Source organism: Nelumbo lutea, chromosome 5 (assembly GCF_056320005.1).
Source record: "Nelumbo lutea isolate HS-2025 chromosome 5, American lotus-T2T, whole genome shotgun sequence".
In the NCBI taxonomy this organism is placed as follows: domain Eukaryota; kingdom Viridiplantae; phylum Streptophyta; class Magnoliopsida; order Proteales; family Nelumbonaceae; genus Nelumbo; species Nelumbo lutea.
In genome coordinates, this window is record NC_142688.1 from 34,820,446 (window position 1) to 34,830,634 (window position 10,189).

Genomic DNA, 10,189 nt, shown 5'->3' on the forward strand with positions numbered 1-10,189 from the left:
CCGGTTTATTGCTTCCACGCTGCGTCAGGTGGTATTAGAGCCAACCCGGTTTATTGCTACCACGCTGCGACAGGTGGTATTAGAGTCAGGATGTTTGCCTAATCAGATGGCCAACCAAGTCGGTAGCAGTCGCAACCCACCCCGTGACGGAGATCAGGGGTTCCCAGCTGTTTGGAGAGCAATTGAAGAACAGCGCACGGCCACACGTAACATCGAACAGCAGTTGGCAGAGATGGTTGAATAACTGCAAACCTTGTTGCAGGAGATTGTTGCACAGAACCGGGAAAATCCACATCAGATCGAAGGAGACGACCACGACAAACCACCCGTCAATACCGCGTTCATGATTTAGAATTTTGTGGTGCTCCAATTCTTCCCGACAACGACAGAAACGACAAAAATTGGCACAATCAAGGTAATTTCCATCCCCGTAGGAATAATGATGAATTTAAACTCAAGGTAGATATTGCTACTTTTAGTGGAGATCTTGGCATAGAGGGACTTCTAGATTGGATCACAGAAGTCGATCGTTTCTTTGAGTACATGGAGATACCAAAGGAACGAAGGGTAAAATTGGTAGCTTTTTGATTAAAGGGAGGCGCATCTGTTTGGTGGGAACGCCTAAGAGAGACCCGAATCAAAGAAGGAAGGGGTCTCGTTCGAACCTGGAGGTGCATGAAACAACTTATAAGAGGTAGATTTTTACCCCCAGATTATGAACAGTACATGTTTGAATCTTACCAACGGTGTGTGTAGGGTGACCATAGTGTTAATGAATATATATCTGAATTTTTAAGATTAGCTGAAAGAATTCAATTATCTGAAAGTGATAACTAGCAGGCAGCCCATTATCTGAGCTGTTTGAGACCGTCTATCAGAGATAAAATTTGTGTACAGATGGTTCTCAGTGTGCAGGAAGCAAGGAACCTGGCCTTGAAAGCAGAATTGATGTTCCAAGACAAGGCACGTAGTGATAATTATCGTTGGTACAGCGGGAGCGATAACAGACCGGCAACTATTGACAGGAACAAATCAGTCCCGGCAGTTCAGCCTTCTCACCCACCAACAAGTACAGCTAACACCGGTAAGGTTACCACAGGAGGACATACTCGAGGTAACCCAGCAAGTACAACCCGTTATTAAATGCTTTAAATGTAATGAGGTTGGACATAGGTCTAGTGACTGTCCCAAGAGGAAGGCAGTTAATATGGTAGAAAGAGAGGAGGAAGAAGATGTGGAGGACGAAGTATACTGTGGACCTGATGGGGAAGATGAAAAGGGTCCATACGAACATGAAGAGTATACCTGTGTTGTGAGAAAATTAATGTTGTCCCAGAAAAATAAAGATATTTCTCAAAAGCACAGATTGTTTTGTACTAGATGTATTGTCAAGGGTAAATTATTTGATTTGATTATTGAAAGTGGCAGTCAAGAAAATATTATTTGAAGGGATGTCATACAAAAGTTGCAATTACTTCTTGAAAAACATCCTAACCCATACACAATTGGGTGGATTAAGGAAGGAGGTGGCGTACGAGTGGAGAAATGCTGCAAGGTACCCTTTTCTATTGGTAAGTACAATAATGAAGTATATTGTGATATTGTAGACATGGATGCTTGCCATATTTTGTTGGGTAGGCCTTGGCAATTTGATACAAATGCAAGGCACATGGGTAGGAAGAATACATACCAGCTCAAAAAGGAGGGTATACGCTATACCTTACTACCCATGGCAGAGAAAAATCCCCCCAAAGCTCCAAAGGCAGAGGAGCGAAATGGGACAACATGCCATCAATGTTTAGAGAGGATCAATGGGACAGGAAATACGCACATTTAGCGGGTGCCTTTTAGGATTGAAAAAGGAATTCTCAGGAAATGGATCTCAAGGTTTGACGTATGGCCATACCTGGAGAAATTAACAGAGGATGTATCAAGTGAAATTACTACTGAGCTACAAGATTTTATCATCACAAGTACATACCAAGAGATTGCAGGAACCAACAATACTGTTGGGCAGTATGGGAACCACACCTCTTTCACTCTTCCGGGGCTGTACCGAGTTGTCCATGGCACTGATGTTTTTGATCCGAAGTTCAACATTGCCTCTCTAGGAGCAAATATGACTATTTACTTCCCATACTCAGATAAAGAAAAGAGGCTCGCTGCTCTACATGGTTCAATTGAAAAGCACTTATATGACCCAGAGCAGAATGATGAACGCATTGGTACTTTAAGAGAGCACTCAAAGCCCATTATCTTTTCCATGGCGAGGCTCGACCGAATGAAAAACATAACAGGTCTGGTTGAGTTCTATGGTAGGAACTCCAGACTAAGGGAACTGGCGAACCTTGTTGTTGCTGGTTACAATGATGTGAAGAAGTCCAACGACAGGGAAGAAATAGAAGAGATTGAGAAGATGCATGGCCTCATAAAGTAGTACAACTTGGATGAGCAGCTCCGTTGGTTATCTGGTCCATCCTTTTGTCAAGTTCTGCCATCGCAACAACCATTTGGATTGAGTGGTCAGCTGCCAATTTCTCAACCTCAAGTCCAACAGAGCTGCTCTACTGTAGTACAACAAGCCCCTCAAAACTCACAAAAGCAAGCTGTCTCTATCATGGCAGGCCAACAACAGTTGTCTGCTCCTTCCATCCAGCAACCCCTGCTTCAGCCTTTACAACAGTCATCTGCTCAATTTTCTTAGATGTTATCTCAACAGATGCAAGTTCCACAGGCAAGCTCTCAATCATCACGACAATCGTCTTCCTAGTTGCAACAACACTTGAATATGATGCAGCCATCAAGTCAAAATCTGACACAACAGCAGAGTTCCCAAGCTAGTAAACAATAGCCTCAATGTACTAAAACTGTACCATAGACAGCAAGCAGCATTCCTGCAACTTCCCAAGCTGTAGTGGCACTTTCAACTGCATCTATTGCTTCAGCTGTTCATGTAAGTACACAGACAGCAGGTCCTTTAACTTGTAATTGCACTGAGCACACATCGCCTGAGGGATTTAAGTGTTATTATAACACTGTAACTAGTGAAAGTTGGTGGGAGAAACCGGAGGAGTTTACCTTATTTGAGCAACAGCAGCAACGGAAAAAGTCATTGGTTCAGCAACTTCCAGCCCAAACACAAACACAATCACAGATTTTGTCTGCCCAACAAATTTCTCAAATACTACAGGCACAACTCCAAATATAGCTACTTAATCAGCAGCAATTACAAGTTCAGCAATCTTCCTTTTCTTCTTTGGCTTCCACTATAGTCAGTCATCAAAGTATTCAGGAACTTGGTTATGCACAATTGCTAACAGAAGTTGGGTCAGTTATTGATCCTGCTCGCTTCCAACAGGGAGTCCACGCTGCATCAGGTGGACACTTGCATATCCTAGCCACGACTCGGGGTCGAGTCCTTTCCAAGTGGGGGAGAATGATGGAGGCCCATCTCATCATGATGGAGACCCATCTCACCATATGGGTGGTAGTTCATAGGATAGGAAGCTTGCAAGATAAGGATAAATCAAGAATTCAGATAATTCAAGAATTCAAGATTATCCCAAGAATATCCAAGAATCCAATATTATCCCAAGATTCAAGGGAAGATTCAAGATAAGTCAAGATTATCCCAAGATTTAAGGATAATTCAAAGGATAATCCAAGAAAGAGATAATTCAAGAAACAAGATCCATCAAGAATTCAAGATAATCAAGACTTCCAGAGATCAAGATAATCCAAGACTCCCAAGATTCACGGATTAGATCCAAGGAGATCCAACGGTGGAGATCCAGCCAAAAAGTTCAATCCTATTAAGACCAAGAGCAAGAAGAGTTCGATCCAGCTATGAAATTGAGATGTTTAGATCAACTATAGTTTTCTCTCCGATTTATTCTATAATTTCCAGATGTACTATAAATACTGCTATTGTTTTCAGATACACACTTCAGATTTTCTCTTCAATTATCGCCACATTTTCTCTCTCCTCTAGAGATTCTCTCTTTCTTGTTTCGCTGAAAACTTGGTTCGCCCGGTGCTTGCATAGCCAGCCCGGTTTATTGCTTCCACGTTGCGTCACTTAACTCTTTTTAGAGACTTCATCTTGTCAAAAATCACTTATCTTCACTTGTGCTGAAGATTAAAAGGAAAAATCAACTTTTAAGAGCAAGAAAGATATCATCATAACTAAAGATCCAACTTGTTTAAGGGTAGTGTTGAAACTGGGGTGGAATTGAGGAAACCAATTTCAAAGGCTTATGGACTTTGTCTTTGGGATCATTTTCTTATTAATGATGGATTCAGAAATTCGCATATTTTAAGACTTCAATTCCACATGTTTGGTGAATGTCGAATTCTTTCTTACACTATTTATTATATATTGAATTCAGAAACTGAAGCTAGTTATAGCATTTTCAATTGCTCATTTTTATTTTCCTTGAAGCGTTTGGGGAAACGATGACCAAGTAATTAAGACGGCCACTTGGCATCCCTTTGAATATAGAGGCATGGGATCAAACATTCAAACCCATGTAACTCCAGGCTCTCTGTGGTAAGGTTAGTGGATCTCACATGTACCCTGCTCTATCCCCACTCTCTAATCCCTATGATGTGTAATATATAGTGGTAATGCCCAAGAGAGAGAAGAAGAAGAAGAAGAAGAAGAAGAAGAAGATGAAGAATAAATTGGGGAAGAGGTCATGGAAAATTTGTCAACTAGGAGTGTCAATTGGATTGGATTTGGTCCAATCCGATCCACTCCAATGTGAGTCCATTATAAATAGACCAGGTCCAATCCAATTCAATGAATGTTTTGGACCAATTTGGATCGGTCCAATTCAATGTTTAGACCCTCCAATCTGTTCAAATTCATTTTTTATTTAGATTGGCTTCAACCCAAACGCGATCCATTGACACATATATTCTTATCTTATATCAATCAACCAGATATTGGCTTTAACCAACCCAATTCAATATAAATTTAGCATGGACAAACCATGTCCAATCCAATTTAATAAATATTTTAGACTGAATTGGTACAATCCAATACGTCTTATTGATCCATCCAATCCGTCCAAATTGATTTTGGACTGGACAGGTTCAATCCAAAATCGATTCATTGACACCATCATTTTTTATGGTACTAATTGACCTTGCCAAACTCATATCCTAACATGTTCTGCATTTTCCACAATGGAAAGTAGCTCTTAGGTTTTTTGTTACTTTCTGATATGTGAAGTGAGTAGATACTTTATTATAAGGTCACCGGGTTGGAATTTGCCAAGTGGAACAATGGCATGGAGAACCACCTGAACCCAAGTGAGATTGCCACCTCTAACTACTATATGAAAACATGTTTTCTAAGTATAATTCTTAATTAATGTTGTTTTTTAACCCAAAATTTATTCCAGGTGGAAAAGTGGTGACCTTAAAATTTTATTAACCATTATCAAAAAGAAGGCAAATAATGAGTGTATTTCTTAATGCTGTTCCATTCGAATTTACTTCTTTTTTATTTTTTTTAAATGTGAGTTTATTTTACACATTTCAGTTTCAAATCAATGTTCTGAAAAAGAAAATGTAAGTTGTTTCACTTGTATTTGCGGCAAATGAAATTCTGAAACCTTTTTTGAATGTTTGATATTATAAATAACAAAAATAAAATTATAAATAATATAAATTGTCATTTTTTTTTGAAACTTCCAAAAGACCATGCCATCAAAAAAAACCATCAAACTACTTTTATCCTATTATATTTGTGGCTTTTGTTTTTTTCTTTTAGGGACCATGTGATTAGCAAACTAAACTGTTGGGAAAATTGTAGTTTAAAAGAATAAAAGTCATCTCCACAAGACTCCTTTTCATTTGGCAATTTTTATTCTAGTAGTATTTTCCAAGTATTAAAAATATGAAGTTTTGTATCTTAGACAGGCTAGTCTAAACCATGGTTTTCAAAATCGGACTGGACCGGATGGTCGGACTGGGAAACCCAATAACCGGTCAAGTAACCAGCTTTATTTCACTCTAAAACCATTTTTTGACTAAAAACTGTTAATTTAGTCAATGACATGGGCAGTCAAACCATCAACTAGGACAATGTTTTTTGCCTTTTTTTTCATTTTTTAAATCATAATAGGTCATTCGATCAAACTGGACAATCAGACTGTTTGACCAGGAACCAGTCTTCAGAACGATTTGCTATCCAGCTCAGTTTTAAAAACCTTGCTCTAAACAACACTAAACGTGTTTCTTCTGAACATACTCAACAAGGATGTTTATACAATGGTCTTCAATATGACCATCTTATCTGTCCATTGTCCCATGTATATAGAACATCATCGCATTCACTGGTAATTGGTTACATACATTGAAGAGCTTGATAATTCACATAATAACAAAACAAACATTTACAAACAAATGATTTTCAAATCAAACCTGCTTTGTGTATATATCAGTTCTCGCCAATGCATCCACCTGTTTCAACCTTAAAGGGAAGCACTCTTAAGTACTTTCTCTATTTCGATGAGGATTTTGTTTCATCACTTATCACATAAAAAGAAATGCGGCATAAATAAAAGCTTTTATATTAACTCCAACTAATTGTTGCTAAAGAAAAACATAAATATAGTTGCATTTACATGATTCGATTATTGAGCATCAATAATTATAGTAAAAATCTTGTATGTGGACCTGCACCATAGATTTTTCTAGAAGAAACAACTTCACATTAAGCTAAGGAGATTGTGATACTCAAACTCAAAGGACGTGATCTATCTTTTTAAAGGGCCTTCATTGATTGATATCAGTGGTTGGTCTCTCTCTTTAAGTTTTCATAAATAAGAAGATAGATTAATGCCGAATAAAAACAATTACCATGTGCCCTAAGGTTTTTCACAAAAGTAATTAAGATTTGTGTTCCAAATGAGGGAAAAATCTATAATGTCACAAAGACTTTGATCAAACAACCCTGATCAGTGAATTTTGATGAAAATCCACCTGATTGATTATTATTTTTATCCGATTGATTGGTTATCCAAATGAGGGAAAAATCTATAATGTCAGAAAGATTTTTTCGCATCATAGTCTGAACCACAAAATGAGACATCATATATACCATATGTTTACATTTGTATCGATGAATATATAGTACAAATGATATGGTCTAACAAAAACTTTGTAAAGTGCACAAAGCTCTTATTTTTAATTCTAATGACAAACCCAAGATTTTAAACGATTGGCAAACAAGGAAAAAAACTCAAGAGCACTCAGAGATTTAGTGCGGCATAACCCATGGCCTATGCCCACGGGGAGGAGAAGAAATCCACTAAATCAAAAAAAAAGTAGTTCATCTTTGTACACCTAATGGCTATATCTATGTTATTTGTAAGGGCAAACAATGTAATTTGAATACTATTATTAACATCATTCAATTCCCTGCATTTAAGGTATTAATTCTCACTCTCCCTCATTGAATTATATATTTAAGGAGTTTTGTATCTCATCATTATATTCCATTAACCAAATCAATACATATATAATAATGGGCAAATTTCTGAAATCTCCCCTAGAGTTTCTGATCATTGCTGAAACCCCACTTGAAGTTTGATAATTGCAATCACCTCCCCCGACATTTCTGAAACAATTGCAAGCAGACCCTCTTAGGATCTTCTAACAAAAGGCATGAAAATGTCCAAAATACCCATGTAGTTATTTAAAATGTATTTAGTATGTTAAAAAATTATATTTTTTACAAAGTATCACAAAATCACATAAAATTTATAAAAAAATTGGGCATATATCTGATGTTATATATTTATAAAAAAATAGAATATAGCTATGTATCTAATATTATATATTAGTTATGTTAAAAAATAAGTATTGATGGAGGGTGATTTGACCCGACCTCGTAGCACGGGTACACGTGGGCGTGACCTTGCTCAAGCGATGACTCAACGTGACAGCACAGCAACCGCAACCGCATCTCGGTGGGAAGGGCCCACCGAGCTAAGTCTGGCAACTCAACGGGTTAGGCTACTCGCCGAGAGCCACCTGGTTTGCGCCTCCTTCCCAAGGCTGAGGCACTCTGAGCTACCTCCGAGCTCGGGGCCCCTTGACATTTTTTAATGCCCGAGCTCCTCCTAGTGGATTTTAGGCCACTCTCAAGCAGGAACACCACAATCCGCCTCTAGATACCCCCGAGGTAGAGACACCTCGAGCCAAACAGCTCAGTATAGTTTTCCACAGGCAACTCGCCACTTGCAGGGTAGCTCACAGAAGAGTAGTTCGGCATATCACAGGAAGGCCTCCTACCCGACCACCATACCCGACAAACCTGGAGACTGCACCCACGTCTCTCGTCAGACAGTGTCGTGCCCGTCACCTTTAGAATGTGTCTTACACCTAACAGGTACTCACCATGCAAGGATGGCCCCGCACGTGCCACCTCAGCCCTAGCTGTAGCGGCTACGGTAGGATGACAGTGGCGGTTATACTTGCCCTGTCGGAGGCATGTGAGCCTGATTCGACAGAGTTCTATTATAAGCAGCCCAATCCCAAAGGACAGAGGTAACGTCCACATACTCGCGCTATCTACACTCTTAGCTTTCCTCCTCTCTTTGTATCTTTCACAGAGCTGTAACTTAAGCGTCAGAGTGTTCCTGCCGGGAAAGCCCTTCATCTTCTCCATCTCAGGTACCTTTTAGGAGCCACACAAGTGCCAGCTAGGAGTGACCGGATTGCGCACCATCAATTGGCGTCGTCTGTGGGAACACGCTACAAAAAGCTAAGTTCTCATCTTACCAAAGCTAAGTTCTCATCCTATAAAAGCTAGATCATCTTCTCCCAAAAAGCTAAGTCCTCACTTTTTAGAAATTGAAGGTATCGCTTTATAGTTTACATTTTTTTATGAATTCAATGACTATGCAGAGAGCTAACAGACTAAGTAGCTCTACCAACCTTACTTTCAATTCAGATAAAACCTCATCAGTCCTCTCCGCAAGGTCCCTTCTACAAAGATGAGCTTTTCGTGGCTTTCGCGGAAGTTGGCGGCCAACGGACTACATAGGCACCCTTGTTGGTCGAGCCTTCCAAGGCTCCCATGTGAGTTGGTGACCTAAAGTTAGTAGTGCTGCCCCCGAAGGTCAAGCTCCTAGTAGCTTCTTACAGGAGTGGGTGACCGGCATTACGAGGCTGATTCAGCACAATCACAGGTAGCTCGGCACCTGGTCAGCTCGACACCTCACAAGTAGCTCGGCACTCGATCAGCCCGACACCTCAGGTAGCTTGGCACCTGGTCAGCTCGACACCTCACAGGTAGCTCGGCACCTGGTCAACCCAACACCTCACAGGTAGTTTGGCACCTCACAGGCAAAGCCTATGAGCCACATTACTGCTTAAGACCCAGTCGCCTCTTCGGCATGGGTAAAGTCAAGAAGAGTGGACTACAAGCCGCTCCCAAAGCCTACAGGCCACATTATTGCTAAATACCCAGTTGCCTCCTTAGCATGGGCAAAATCAGCAAAAGTGAACTATAAATTGCCCCTAGAGCCTAAGGGCTACACTACTAAACTGGCGGAGACCACCTCACCTTATAGGCAGCTCGCCACATACAGACGATTCCCAAGGCCTAAGGAATTGGATCGGCACTTACTAGCCCATCGACTTACAGGCCAAAAGAAGAATACTCCCTTCACTGAGTTACTCTCAGCTTGGGAGTGGGGGGCAAATGATGAGGGCAGATTTGGCTCTCCAGTGAAATTGTGACACGTGGCACCTCGTGACAACTAGGCGACACCCAAGCAACAACTTACCTAGTTGGTGTCCCACCTGTGGTCGGCCTGGCGCAGCCTACGCGCTGCCTGGCGCGCGGTCTGAACGCGACCTGGCGCGGCCTGCACGCGACCTGGCACGGCCTGCGCGCTGCCTACGCACTGCCTGGCGTGGCCTGCACGTGGCCTACACGACCTGGCCGACCTGGATCAACTTGGCACATGATCTGACCTGGCCATCCTAGCCGACCTGGATCAGCCCGGCACATGATCCAACCTGGCCGACCTAGCCGACTTGGATCAGCTTGGCACATGACCCGACCTGGCAACCCATAAGACGTGCCCAGCGATAAACTCGGCATGCATACCCCACGATATGTGGAGGTCGGCCCACGTTCCGGAAGTTGGTCAACGTGCATGGCGGT

At 41.2% G+C, this 10,189-nt stretch overlaps 1 pseudogene; it reads left to right on the forward strand.

Annotated features, from left to right (window-relative positions):
• Positions 1–897: 897 nt before the first annotated feature.
• LOC148851636 (sucrose synthase 2 pseudogene) lies at positions 898–2,704 on the forward strand (annotated as a pseudogene).
• The last annotated feature ends 7,485 nt before the right edge of the window (positions 2,705–10,189 follow it).